Genomic DNA, 15,115 nt, shown 5'->3' with positions numbered 1-15,115 from the left:
AATGGGAGTTACAGTGGCTCAACTGAATGGAGCTCTGCTGCCATCCTCCCTTGGCTCCCCAAATATGTTCTTCTCTTACACTGATTCTCATCAAATGTGGCCTGTTGTCAAGTGGCCTCTTTTGGATCCTCTATTTTGCATTGACCTTGAACTTTCTTCCTTTCCCAGCATCAAAATCTACTGTTCTCCAGTTAGGGCTCATACTTAGGTGTTGCTGACTCTGTGCATTACTCACCTTCCACTCCCAGATCTCAGGGGAATCCAAAGACATTTCTACCACAAGAGAATTTTTTTTTTTTTTTTTTTGAGACAGAGTCTCACTCTGGGCCCCTGGGTTAGAATGCAGCAACCTCAAACTTCTGGGCTCAAGCAATCTTCCTGCCTCAGCCTCCAGAATAGCCGAGACTGCAGGTGTGTGCCATTAAGCCCAACTAATTTTTCTATTTTTAGTAGAGACAGGGTTTTCCTCTTGCTGAGGCTGGTTTTGAACTCCTGAGATCAAGGTATCCTGCCACCTTGGCCTCCCAGAGTGCTAGATTACAAGCTGAGCCATTGTGCTGGGCTGAGAATTTTTAATTAGAGTAGGAAGACCAAGGGGATACTTTTGGCTAGATGAGGGGTGATGGAGTGATGGGGCACTTACTTGGACCCAGATTCTAATCACAGCCAGGTGGCCGCCTGCCTCCTGGAGAAACTGATCACAGTCTTTTCATGAATGGTGATGAAGCAACTGGGAAAATGTTACATTGTTCTCCAGGCCACACTCAAGATGGCTGTTTTTGCTACGGGTTTAGCCACGGTTTTAAATAGTGTACCTTGAGAGGCATTTTGAGATCAAGGAGTTTACTTTTAAGATGATTTCTCCTCTTTGTCAGCTTTGGGGCCACTTTTTGGCACATGATATATGCTGTTATGATATTGCAATCTACTGGGATAAAAATAACTCATGATGTCAAGCCCTGGGCTCAGGAGTGCTGCCCTCCCGAGATCGTCTGCGAGGAGGGGAGACAGGGTGGGCCAGTCCCAGAGCCTCTGCAGAGACGAAAATAGAGTGCTAATGGCCTGCAGCGACATGGACAGGAGTGGGAAGTGGACAGATATATTTATAAAGGAAAACGGCTCTGAGCATCTGCTAAGTCCCCATTCTCTTATTTTTCCCAGGTCTATTTCTGGCTTCCTTTCCACAGCTCGGGCAGATCCTCAGTATAAAGAGTCTTTCTCCCGCCTGCCCAGGCCTCTAACCGAGCCCCGAAAGAGGCAGGCCGTGAATGGTGATTGTCAGCGTCTGGAGTTTTCACAGAAAAACATTCCCCTGAAATGGAAAGACACACAAGGGGAGTGATCTCATCGCCACTGATCCGCCCGCCCCCCACCCCAACTTTTCGGTTTGTTCCTGTCCGTGGAATTCAATCCAGCAGCGCCACTCAGTGGTAGATTCCGGAACTGTAGGAGAAGCAGGCTGCTTGTTTATGAATTCTGGGACTCAAAAATTAACAGAGCTCAAGAAAACACAATTTTAAACGTTTATCAAAAAGGGTAAGACCTCTCTCACTAGGGTAGCTGAGAATAACTTCCTCCTTCTGTGCTCTCTGTAGACTGACAGCCGGCAGTTTCTAATCCAGCTTTCTGAGTCATGGGAGAGACCCCACCTGAGCACTAGTTTGTAATGGTAAAAGAGGAAGGTGAGAGATTTAAATGCTGCTCACGAATCTGGAACTTTTATCCAGAAACAGAAACATTAAATGAAAATTGTATTGCCTTTACACCTGACTAAGATTCTTGTGAGACAACTTATTTGGAAAAATATATTCATGTGATTATTTTGTGTTCATAGTGTGACTGTACTTACAAACACTGATTGTTATAATCAATCATTTTAAAGATCTTAGAGTAAGCTCATTAATCAAAATTTAAGCTTTTTTTTTTTTTTATAAATTTCATGTACACAAATACGAACTCACAGAAGCAAAAGATGAGATTATGATTCTTCTCCCTGTTGTGGCAGAGACGAAGATAAAAGTGTTCTAGATTTTCTATGTTCAGATTCTTATTCCATACCTTTGATGCAGCCACAAGAATAGAGTTTCTCCTCTTCATATGCAAATGGAAAACCTCACAGAATGCAGGAACTTGTGTAAGAAATCAAAGAACCTGACCCCAAATCTGGATCTATCTATACAGATTATAACTGAAGAATTTGACTGCCTCTCAGAAGAATAAGTGTCTCAGTTCATTTTGTGCTGCTACCTGATACTGGGCAACTTATAATGAACAGAAACGTATTGATTCATAGTTGCAGAGGCTGGGACATTCCATATCAAGATGCCAGCCTCTGGTGAGGGCCCCTTTGCTGCGTCCTTACATGACAGAGGGTGAGAGAAGGCAGGAGATGGTAGAACTCACCCTTTTCTAGGGCATCAGTCCCACTCACAAGGGTAAAGTCTACATGACCTAATCACTTCTTAACATTGCTGCAATGGCAATTAAATTCAACGTGAGTTTTGGAGAGGACAAACATTCAAACCATGGCAATAATGGAAGGGATACCTCCTAAGGGGAGGAGGGATACAGTTACAAATCATGTTCTCAGCTCTACCTGGTCAGAAGATCAAAGCATGGAATTTTCTAATGGTTAAAGAGTCACCCAACAGAGAAACTATCCAAGAAGGCCAAGTGACTTCCAAAGCAAGTTCTCTTAAGGTGGCACCTGATGTGGTTCTAAAATGTCTCAGCTTTGAAAATTTTAAAATATGACTTGTCCATTTCCCAGGGGACATCTGCCTCTTGGGGACAGAGTTGCATTAATGGCACCAGAAAAACTGATCTATAATCCAGAACTCCAAATTTACAGTGAGAACTAAAACTGCCAGAATGAACAGGAAATGTCTTTTCTACCTCCTCTCCTTGTAGAAAAACTGCATGGGAAGATGAATTACAGCTGGAAGATGGTTTGGTGATCATGAAATCAAAGTGTGAGGGTGGAGGAAATGAAATGATCTGAATGGCTAAGATTGGGGAGCTGGGACTTACCCATCTGGAATGGGACATGCCCACCAAACATCCCACAGCACCAATTGTCTTAGGTCGGTTCCCTGGAAACAGACTCTGACACAAGGATCCATGGGAAAGTGATTTTTCAGAATGTGTTACCAGGGAAAACTAGCAGCAAGTAAAGAAGTGGAGCTGGAAGGGGAAGTAAGCTAAGCAAGGCTGAGTTATCAAGCCGAGTCCCCAGGTAGACAGGGTTGGTTCAATCTCACAGGAGAACTCTGGAGAAAGTGGACTTCCCAGATTAAACTGTCCAGATCAGGGCTGAGGGAACTGGACTCTGCTCCTGCACCCATAGTCATTGGATAAGAGTCACCATGTGTACAGCAAAACAGGCTGTGTCAACCTTAACAGAAGCCAGCACTGGCCTATGGTCAGTACTCAAAGAGACAGGGGTGCCAGCTGTAAACTGTGGAAGCAGATTGGAAAACCAAGTGCACAAACAGCATGAATCCATGGTGGTGCACATTCAGGGAGTTGGCTACCTCCCTGCTGGAAGGCCAGCATGTCCTGCCCCAGACTGCTGTGGGGATACTGACTCATAAGGTAACTTTCAACCGCACCTCCCCTAAGGGCCACCCGTTCCTTAGCTATGTCCTGCTCTTTGAACTTGGGCCTTCATAACCTATGCCCACACATACCCTTATTTTGCACTCAGACAAAAACCTTAATAGCTCTCCTGGTACTTACAGTCTATATCACATAAAGTGGGAGGAAAAAGGACTGGGAATTACATAGTTAACAAAGGCCTGGGTAGTTGGTCACCTCATCCCCTACATGGGGGCTGAATTATGTGACTTGGGTGACAGTTCATGTAAATGAAAAAGCTAAAATGTTTACTGCATCCTCCTCTTCTCTAAAAGAACTACAGACTCTAAGTATTTCCTTTGACTTTGATAGACTAGGAGAGGAAAGATCTCCCAGGACAATGATCACGTACGACCAGGTTTAGGATATGGAATGCACCTTGCAAAGACTCCTTGCCTATGTATACCAGGCCTTAGAATCCTACACAAGTAGACAGGCTTGTCAGATTCCTTCTTCCTTCAGCCCCAGATAGGGAGCCCAGTTTTATCAATAACATTTAATCCAACCCTTTCCCTCTCCTGGCACACACATTTTCATCCTGAATCCCCTCCCACTCCATCTCTGTCTCAACTTTTGCTCCCTTTTCTGTGTTCCAGGGAGATTTTAGTTCCAAGGAAATTTTTTTTCCTACCAAGTGTGAAGTGAAGAAGCTGCTCTTTGTGATAAAAGAACAAAAATCTTTCTCAATCTAGATATTTGTCATACTCTTTTGCAAGGGTCTAAACTGAGAAATGATTGAAGTCAGTCATCAGTGAACTTCTCCCCAGCTTTCTCCACGTGAACAAAGCACAGAGTAGTGACTTGAGCTGGTTATCACAAGATCTGACATCCCTTTGTTTCAGATTGAAGATGAAATTAAGAGAGAAAAGGAACAGTGCAGTTAGCAAGAAAGAGGTTCTGCATCTTGAGGGTGGATGAAAATGCTGACAAGGAGAGGAGGCGTTTCAATCTGCAGCCCTGCTGAGCTGGGTTCTGAGGTCTGTTCTTCTTCTCTGGCTAACAGACTTGGAGGCATTTCTGACACTTCAAGTCCTGCTCCAGGACCCAGGAATGAATGCACGGCCCCCACCCTGAGTTAATTTGGTGTATGACATATGGTTTTACAAGCTTTACTAAAATCTCATTCCTATACTTCATGGTCAGCACCCTGGCAATTTGAGAATTAGGGAAGCCAGTTGATCCCAATGTTGAACAGTGTGACTCAGCGTTCAAGGTGAGACCTCAAGCCAGCAAGGCATACCACCGTTAGGTACCCTAAATCTCGATGGGCACAGGTGGCTTCTGACACAAGGGTCCAGATGCCAATTTTTGCATGGCTACCATGTTGAGAATTTTTCTACCTGGAATGCCTTCACACTTTTCCTTTAGCTCATTCTTACCCATGCATCATTTCTTAGTCTATAAGTCCTATAAAATATTTAATATGCTAATTATCCTGTCACAAGCCTTTTTATCCTAGAACCCACAATAATTTAAAATGATCTCATTCTATGGAATTTTTTCCCCATTATGTAAATGCATTGACTTAATTTTGTTTCTTACTGTAGCATCTATGTAGTGACTCTCTGCGCCTCATGTTTTTCAGATATAAATGGAGGCTAATAATGATAGTATCTGCATCCATGGCTTGCTGGGTGATTGAATTAATTGATGTATACAAGGTTAATACATGGCAGAACAGAAGTAGACACATAGTGAATGTTCCAAGAAGTTAGCAATTAGGATGATAATGTTTACTATTATCATAGTAATCTGATAGAGTCTTAGGAAACATGAATGACTAGGTAAAAATAAGCATGAGTGACTTGAAAATCCAGTCCTCAGTCTCAGACTGCCCAGAGGAAATGTCTCATCCTCACTGAGCTCATATCCAGTCCGGACTGTCTCTTATTGTTAGGTCCATGTAAGAATCTCCAAGCCTTTTAGATAAAACCTTATAAAATTAAATAGGAGAGAACCAAAGACAATGAACTTTTCGCAGAAGGAAAGGAACCTTACTGCTCGATTATATCCTTGGTGGTGTAAACCCAGGAGACTTGGAATCTCTTGGAATTTTTTACAAAAGGGGTTGATCAGGCCAGGCGTGGTAGCTCATGCCTGTCATCCCAGTACTTTGGCTGAGGTGGGGAGATCACCTGAGGCCAGGAGTTCAAGACCAGCGTGGGCAATACAATGAAACCCCCATCTCTACAAATTTTCTTTGTTACTTATCTGGTTGTGGTGGTGCATGTCTGTAGTCCAAGTTACTTAGGAGGCTGAGGGACAAGGATCACTTGAGCCCAGAAGTTTGAGGTTGCAATGAGCTATGATCATGCCACTGCACTCTAGCTCAGGTAACAGAGACTCTGTTTAAAAAAAAAACACAAAATGTTTTTTAAAGGGCTGATCATAACACAATCACCACTGATTTGTTTCATTTATATATTATTTGGTTATTTGGTTCTGGTGACTTTTCCTATGTTATTCTATGTTGCACGCTATCTTTCTCAGAAAAAGGGAATAAACTCTTAGAAGGAACTCAATAATTCACATTTCTCTTTTTTCCATTCTTTCAGAGGACACAAGAGATCACTGGCTCTTAAGCTTTGATGACTGTATCAATAGAGGACTTTACTATAAATTCAGATTACAGAGACCACCCCAGGCTTCCAGACAGTGTCCTGCCCCGAAATATGCCTTTCAAGAAGACTCAAGGTACTCTAAAGCAGGCATCCTCTGATGCTCATATTTAGAAACACTGTTTTCCATAGACATATGGAAATATGTAGATGCCATTGAACTGAAGCATTAAGTTTTATTGCCATTCATACCTTCATTACAATACGTTCTATCCACTGACTTTTGAACACGTAGGGGTCGCCGTAAAGATATAGCAGTTAAAAATAGTTTCTTCTCTCATGGAGCTTAAATTCTAGGGTAGAGAAAATTAATAAATAAATGCATGTGTGCGTATATAATAAATTAACCTTAGCTTCAACTTTTTTATTTTATAAACTTTTTGATTTTTTTAAACTTTTGACTCTTTTATCCTAATGCTTAGTTTAAAACACAGACACTTTGTACAGCTCTTCCAAAATATTTTCTTTCTTTATATATGTATAAGCTTTTTTCCATCTTTAATTTTGTGTTTACTTTTCTAAACTTTTCTATTAGAAATGAACACACATTAGTGCACACAGGGTCAGGATCATTGCAACGTTGTTGGGTGACAGTAATTTCTCAGAACCATTATTATTTTATGGGACCACCTTCATCTATGTGGTCCGTTGTCGACCAACACATCATTGTATGGAGTGATTCTCTGTGTGAGTGTGTGTAATAATGTAGACATTATATGTATGGAGAATATATATGGAGATAAATTATTTAGAGAAAAATAAAGTAAGTGACAGGAGAGAGAGTGATTGTTAATGTAGAGTCACTGGGAGATCTTTTCAAAATGGGGCATTTGAAGAGACATTTCAGCTAAAAGAATGAATGAGCAGACCCCAGAGCTCTTGCAGGTGGCAATAAAAGCAAGTGTCGTGGCCCTGAGGTAGGCACATTCATCAAGTGACAATGGAACATCCAGGAGCAGGTTCTGTGCATGGCTGCAGCATAAACAGGTCCCAAGGTGATGGAGGAACAGAGCAGGCCAGGCACTGGCTCAAGTGGGCTTGGTGAACAGCAGCAAGGACTCTGGCATCACTCAGAGCAAGATGTGTTGAGAAGGACCACTCAGGCTTCTGGGAGGAGAAGACAGAGGAATGCCAAGAAGCTGAAGGCACCATCCCAGTGCTCGGGAGAGCCGTGCAAAGGCCACAAACAGCCTCATCTCCTATCCAAAATAAGTGGAGGAGGGAAATACAATACCAGGGACACAGAAAGCTTCAGAAACACATCAGCAGTCATCAAGTGAGAATTCACAACATCAAAAGCAATTTTTAAAATTCAGGGTCGATATTTTAAGCCCCCAATTATATTGAAACTCCCCCATGCTGAGCTGCCCTTTCCGTGGGGTAGATTCCACACTAATTACATGGCAGCCACAGGCAAGCATGTGAACAGACAGAGAAAGCAACCAGCAGGGTGTGACTTCCAGCTTCTTTAACTGCAGCTGGTTTTGTTTGGTCAACCTGTGCCCAATGAGCCATAGGATCTGAGAGATGTGACCCAGAATTTTCTTTGTTTCTGTTTTCTTCACCTCACTTTTTTCTCTTTCTTGTTTTTATTCCTCTCTTCCTCTACTCTTTTCATGAACTCACTCATTGTTTTAAAAAAATTATGCACACTCCTTTTGAAGAATCTAAGCAATGGTTTAAAAGTACCAAAAAAGTTATTTTTATTAAAAAGCTACCACATAGAAATAATGACCATTAGCATGAAGTAAATTGACAGAAGATTGTATAAATTTGGTGGCTTCAAATAACACAAATGTACTGCATTACCCAATGGCCCTGTCAGCCACAAATGAGGTTCTAGGTGCCTGCAGGGCTACTTTTCTTTCTGGAGACTCAAGGAGTAAAATCTGTTTCCTTGCACTTTCCAACTTCTAGTGGCTTCCTGCATCCCTTTGCTTGTGGCCTCTTTCTCCATTTTCAAAGTCAGCCACAGAGCATCTTTCTGGGACCCTGTTGCTATGGTCACATCTCTTTATCCAATCACACTAAGGAAAGGTTCTCCACTTAAGAGGACACATTTATTATTTTGAGTCCACCCAGGCAATCCAGGATAATCTCCCTGTCTCCAGGTGCTTCACCTCAATCATACCCACAAAGTCACTTTTGTCATATAAGGCAACATATTCACAGGTTCTGGGAATTAGGAAATCTTTGGGGGGCAGGGTTTATTATTCTGCCTACCAGATAGATAGAGACAACTCCTTTATAAAAATGCAATATACTATTCTTGTTATTTTTAACAAGTGTTCAGTGTTACCTAAATGAACAGATTTCAGAATTAATTATTGCAGAGAGACATCACTCAGTCCTGCTGTGTGTGTTAAATGCTGGGTGTAATTATGGAAAGCTAAGAGGCTTAGATCAAGGGCCAAAAATCTGCACAGCAATGAAACAGGGTATTATGCAAAATCTATGTAGTGTTAAAGTAAGCATAACGGGATGTCCTTTATTTCATTTTTTTGGGCTGTCCTAAATTGTTTATTAGGTTATGAATTTTACAAACATTACTTATATTAGCAGTAACGGTGGAGCTGGAGAGTATTGCGTCTTCTCCAAGCTGCACGGCGGGAACCACCAATAGTGTGGTGGAACTTATGGCCCTTTTCAAGGCCACGGCTCTTCCAGCCTGCAGATGTCAGCCCACGCATCTCCCTGTACTTGTGGACTGGTTTGGGGATCCACTGGGTGTCAGGATTTCTTCTGATAGCTTTATGGAATGGATCAATGAGGATAACCTCAAAAAAATTGTATGTTGAATCTTCACCAACCCATTAAGAATTCAGGACACTTAGAACCCCACAGTGGCGTCCAGCTTGCTCCTCAGCAACAGACTGAAGGCTTTGAGCAAACTTCAGCTGGTTAACACCATGATGCAAAGTCTTGCCATAGGTTGCATCCTTAGGAACTGGGCGTTTGCGACGTCCATGGCACACATGAATCCTGTATATGACATAACCTTGCTTAGCCTTGTATCCCAGTCTGCATGCTTTATCTGGCCAGGTGGGGCGGGGAGCCCTATGGAGCACAGAGAGCTGGCGGTACTGCCAGCAGCAGACCCTCAGAAGAAAGTGCATCACGTCAGACTGCTTCTTCTTCCACAGCTCCTGGATGTACTTGTATGCACCCACCTTGGCTCACTCTCACCACACAAGAAGCAGGAGTAGCTTCGAGGATGCAGGGCGCAGGGTCACTGGGCCTGGATGGCTAAGGTGGAGGGTGATCAGAGATGGATGAAGAGAAAAGATCCCTGACACAGCCTACCTGATGGCTTGGAATGTCCTTTATTTTGAAATATCAACTAATTAACTTAAATTGATACTCCCTTTTATCTCTAGACCTGATCATCCCCGCCCTAAGTTGTAAGCTAATTTGATTTCATCTTTTGAGTTTCCAAAGTTTAAGCCCAATGAGAATAGAAAGGAGTCAGGACATATACAACACCCAGCAGCAGCCAACTCTTTCTGCCCTTTCACTGGCTTACTCCCTGCTGCCATGATGTGAGGAAGCCCCATCAGCCAGTGGCAAGATCTTCTGGAAGAGAATCAAAAGATCTCTTAACCAGAATCCAGCCAGGTTAATGAGTGGATACTTGGAACTTTCCAGACATCCCAGTGCTCTAGCCAACATCATGTGTAACAGAACAACTATCTGGGTGTGGCTTGTTATGCAGCAATTAAATAAATAAAATGATGCTAAAATATTGGTGGAAACCAATCCTTTAATGATGTAGAGGAACCACCTCAGTGCTCAGGTCCATTTTGATGTTGGTGTAGTGGATATGACCTCGCATCTGCTAATACCTGATAATTGTTTAAGGAGAGGCCACTAGAAAACCACATGGATTTAGGGGTATAGAAGACAGTAACTGAAATTCAGCCTATAGCTTCAAAAGCAAAATACAGACACCATATTGCTTCCATCGCTGTGTGCATTTGGCACAAAGGACAGTTCTTCGTTGGCTGGCTCACATTTAAAAATGAACTCTGAATGTCATGCATGAGCTGTTTGGAAATGCCTGATAGACATGACCTGGACCCAGGAAGGATATAACATTTTGGCTTACTTTGGGTCTGGAGTCTTTCTTAGACATTTCTCTAGGGATGAGTTTGAAGATGCCTCTGAGTGAAAACAAAGTCACATTCATAAGTTTATTTGTAGTAACAGTTTAGCTATAGTTACCTACTAAAGTTCTAATTTCTAGGACCACTTTGGAGAGAATAAGATCTGAAGAGGGTGTCAGAGAAAAGGGCTAACCAACACCTCTGTCAAAGTAACAAGAGTAGTCAACAGGGCGGAGGATGCATGGAGGACATCACACAGAGTCTTTTAAAACAACACGCTGTCACACAAATGGCAAAAGGTTAAATTAAGCCTCTGTGCTCTACCCAGATGGCCCCTGAGTTCTCCACAACCATCTGTACCAGCTCCACCACCGCTGTGGAGCCCTGACAGGCTGTGAACTCTTGTCTCACACAATGGGCTTGGACATTCCACCAGTCAGGTGGTGTCACCTCCCTGGGGGGCCCTTCCCCACCTCTCTCAGGCTTCCAGCATTGTCTTATGAGGCCCCAGGGCTTAACTGCTTCCTGCCTGTGATACAAATTCAGGGCTTCAAGGACTGTATGCTTTCCTAACTCAGAATTTAACTGCTTTATAAGTTGAATCTGGGACAAAGTCGTTTACTACCAACTGGAGAATACAGGGTATAGGAGTGGCTGCTTTCTGCTGGGCTTCTCGGTGGGAAGACTTGCAGGCTGAGGTTACTGGTGATTCTCACCTGCCTCCCTTTGAGGGTGGGCAAGGCTGGGACTCTCAGAGCCACACCTCACCTGACTGATCTAGAGCTATCTCCTAAAGAGAGAACCCAAAGGGCCCCCATTCCCCAGTGATCTGTTGTGATTTCCAGAAGAGAAAATGACAAGATTGGTGACATCCAGTCATGACATGCACAGCCTGATTCCCCAGAACTTCCCTGTCCAATCTGGGCCTTAAGATCCTTTGGACTCCTTTCATCATAACCCTAATCTAGGTCCTGAGAGCATTCGCAGGATCATGTGGCTCTGTTTTGGATTTCAGATAGTGGTAGACTAGTTCCTTTCAGCCTGTTGTTCACGGGCACAGCATGACCTTGGGGAGGTGATGTGATTTTGCCCTGGAACAAGGCATAGCTGTGGCCATTAGATCAGTGATTTTCAACTGGTGTGCCATGAGAGAATCTTAGGAGTGTGGCAAAAATTTTTAAAGATCATTAATTAATTTCTTTTCCAAAGAAGCTAAAAACACAGAAGGTATATACTTTTTTTTTTTTTATCAACATAATGTAAGTGTGTTGTGGAAGTTCAAGTGTGCTGTTGGGATTTTAAAAAGTTGAAAAACACTGCACGAGATGAATGAACCATATGTAGATGGAAGTATGCAGAACTATTAAGGTTTTGTGCAGCTAAAAATCTGAGCCAGTAACTGTGTTTAAAAAAAAAAATGCAAAGGCTGTTTTTCTGCTAGAGTTTGCTGCCTTATAAAATGCCATTTTCCCCGGGTAACAGTTGAATTGTAGTCACTTGTAGGAAATGTAAATTCTAACTGTGAAATTTCATAATTAGGTTGTGAAGTAAGTATAGCAAGATTAACTCACCCATTATAACTTTGGTTTTGGCTTTTAAATGGTTATGAAAATAGACTTTTTTCCTAAGAAGAGACAAATGTGGCGGGAAATTCTTTGCGAAATTATGAAATAAATGTACACTGTATTGACATAGGCAAAAATAAAATAAAACTGAATGAAAAGATGAGCTAGATGAGGGTTTCCAGTGAGGGGGACAGGGCCCTGGCAGGACACAGGAGGGGAAGCAAACCTCTTGAAGTCCTGACCCGGGGTCTCAGAACCTCTCCATCTCCTGGTTCCTGGGCCATGGGAACTTCCAGGCTGGAGCAGAGCCAAGATCCAGCTACTCCTGGGGTGGGTTAAGGGAGGAGAAAGACAAGGAGGAAAGCCATGCCCGCCTATTATAATGCTGCAGTCGCCTCCACCCAGATCCTGGTCCTCAGGTGTCACAGCTCCCAGCCTCTGGGACATGGGCATTAACACTCCCCAGCTGTCACTCTCCAGCCAGCCATTGGCAAGAATGAACATGGTGCCCCAAAGCTCTGCATGTGCCTGAAAGAAGCACCACCAAAGCTTCTCAACCACTTCCTGTCTCTTGTCACCCTGCCTTGTTACACACAGACCCTACTCTCCAGTTCCCTCAACTTCTGAAACTCTGCCAACATACTCTTTGGGATCATGATTGGTCTTGGCAAGATCCCTGTGTCCTTGGCTACCTTACCACAAATGCCCCTTTACTTTTTGCCTCTGAGACCACTACAACCTATAGCCCCTGGAAAAGGCAGCCATTTCTTCTCCACATTCTCCAAAACTGACCCTGGCTTTGGGGAGAGAGAAGCCGGTGCCTCGGGGTCCCTGAGAGCAACTCCAGACCTCTTTCCCTTTCCCCTCTGCAGTTCTTTTTTGATTTTTAAAGGGGTTAAGCCTACTTTTCTTTTCCCTCAGGAAAGGCAAAAGTGGTGGGCAATCTTTGTGAAAATTATAAAATAAATGTATACTGTAATGTCACTGACAAACAAAGTAACCACCCACTCCCACCATTCTTTGTCACTACCCTCCTCCAGCAATCTGATGGATCTGATCGTTCTGATCGGTGTCCAGGGCCACCCCCACCCCTCCACCATCTCCACTGCCAACCCTCTGCCTGCTCCCTGTCTCCCCTTTCTTTCCGACACCCTTAGTTTACTGTCCCAGCTTCAAGAACTCTGTGATCCCCTCTTGAGCTTTTGTTTTCCACTGGTCTTTGAGGGCCCTGCACTCTTGGGTAGAATTTAGACAGTCTAGAAACCTGGGAAATTCTGAGATTGTGTATGTGGAATGTTTGGTGGACTCGGGGGTGTTCAGATATGAAGGGGATAGAGCAAAGAACTCAAGGAAAGGGATGGAGAAGCCTGCATGCTGTTAGCCATGGGATTGAGGTCTGCCTGCCTGAAATTAAGGGAGAACATCAGTAATAAACTTGAACAACAACAACAGCAAAGAGTCCAGTAAGATTAGAATAATATTAGGGGGCGGCACAAGCTCTAATTCATCAGTGAAGCATTCTCAGAGTATTTCAATCCCGGGGGCATCTTTTATCCCAGTGTTTTTCAACCCTTTTTTAAATCAGCACATTTGAACCTATAGTTAAACTTCCTCAGCACATTTAAATTGTGTTGATCAAAAAAAAAAAAGAGTAAAAAAAAACATATATTTCCCGTGCTTTGAACTTTTTGAAAATAATTTGACTAATGATTTTAAGATCCTGTCACAGGACACTGGTTGAAAATCTCTGTTTCATCCACTCAGCTTCTTGCATTTATTAATCACCTAGTGTGTTTTTAGATGCTGTGCAAAATGAGCTGTAGTTCCTGCCATCGAGGTGACTAACATCTATCAGAAATAACAGATGAATGTCATTCCTATTATCATAGAGGAATGTGTGGGGCCATGAAAAAAAAATAAAAGGTCGTCTAAGTTACACAGGGAGGTCAGGGGGGAGTCCTGGAGGAAGAGATGCTTTGGCTAAGTTTTGAGAGGACATGAGTGTATTGGACAGACCAAGCCCAGAGTGCTGGCCACGTGTGCCTGGGCTCTGAGGGGAGCTGCCTCCTAACCCATGGTCCTGCACATATGAAGATTGTCTCACAGCAGCACCCAACCCCCAGCCCACCTCACTCACGGCAGGGGCAGGAGGCCAACGCCCTTCAATAAAGCTCATCGGAAAACAGACATGGCGAACTGGACGATACGATGAAGAGCAATGATTCTAAAGAGTTTAAATTAACAAATGCAGAGAGATTGAGTCAACAGGGGCATTGGAAGCTCCAAAGGAAAGGTGCAACGGAGGCTGGGCAGTGGCTCACCATCACCCTGGGAGAGCTACAGGAAGAGGAAATAGAATTGCAGACAGCTGGGGGAGCCAGTAGGCAGGGAGGGAAACATAGTGGCTGAGCAGAGAGAAGCAGAGAGGTCACCAGGGAGACCCAGAGCTCACGGGAAGAGCAGCAACCTGGTGTTGTCACCCTGTTTTTCCAGTAGCAATCCCCAAGTATCTTCACCCCCAAAACTCATTTTCCTAAGGCTTAAACCAACCCTGAAAGTATACTTCCAGATCTATGCCCAAGAAAAATTTTGCATATGTGCACAAAGAAATATGTATAATAATATTTATTGGGGGAAATTAAATAATATTCAGCAGAGGAATAATTAATTGTGATGTCTGTATATGTTAAGATTCAGAAGAGTGAACAAGTTTTCTAGATAGACATATAAATATGTACGTAACATGATATGCACATAGATCTTAAACTATACTGACACATTTAAAAACCAAATTTAAGGTATACATAACACCACCATTTATGTAAATTAAAAACAAGAATAGTATATGTTGCTTGTTCTGGGTATATACAGTCCATATAGTTTGTGTGCAATTTAAAATAGAACACCTTGTATATATACATGTAATTGTTAAAAAAATAATTTGAAGGTTACAATGGAAATTCAATACAATACAATTCAATGCAGTAGTTGCCTCAAAAGATAATGGAATAATTTTGGGAGATGAAGTTTTTCTTAATTTTATGAAGTTAAATTTGTCTTTTGATTTAATAAGAATGAATCCAATGTGACTAACAGTCAGAATGATTAACTCATGTATATTTAATGTTTTTTTTCAAATATTAAGAAGGAATGAACAGAGAGAAGATGAACAGACAGGAGGATGCTGAGGTCA

General features: G+C 42.7%; 1 pseudogene across 1 annotated transcript; it reads right to left on the bottom strand.

Moving 5' to 3' along the window:
* Positions 1 to 8,756: 8,756 nt before the first annotated feature.
* Positions 8,757 to 12,426, bottom strand: LOC105886695 (annotated as a pseudogene). The gene is made up of 3 exons (XR_002772480.1): positions 12,324 to 12,426; positions 9,085 to 9,429; positions 8,757 to 8,961 (listed from the first exon to the last, which is right to left on the bottom strand). The product of XR_002772480.1 is annotated as a 60S ribosomal protein L15 pseudogene (transcript).
* Positions 12,427 to 15,115: the final 2,689 nt, after the last annotated feature.

Source organism: Otolemur garnettii, unplaced genomic scaffold, assembly GCF_000181295.1.
Source record: "Otolemur garnettii isolate 467f Iridium unplaced genomic scaffold, OtoGar3 scaffold00019, whole genome shotgun sequence".
In the NCBI taxonomy this organism is placed as follows: Eukaryota; Metazoa; Chordata; class Mammalia; order Primates; family Galagidae; genus Otolemur; species Otolemur garnettii.
Note: the sequence above shows the minus strand (reverse complement) of the source record. Positions and strands in the feature narration are given on the sequence as shown.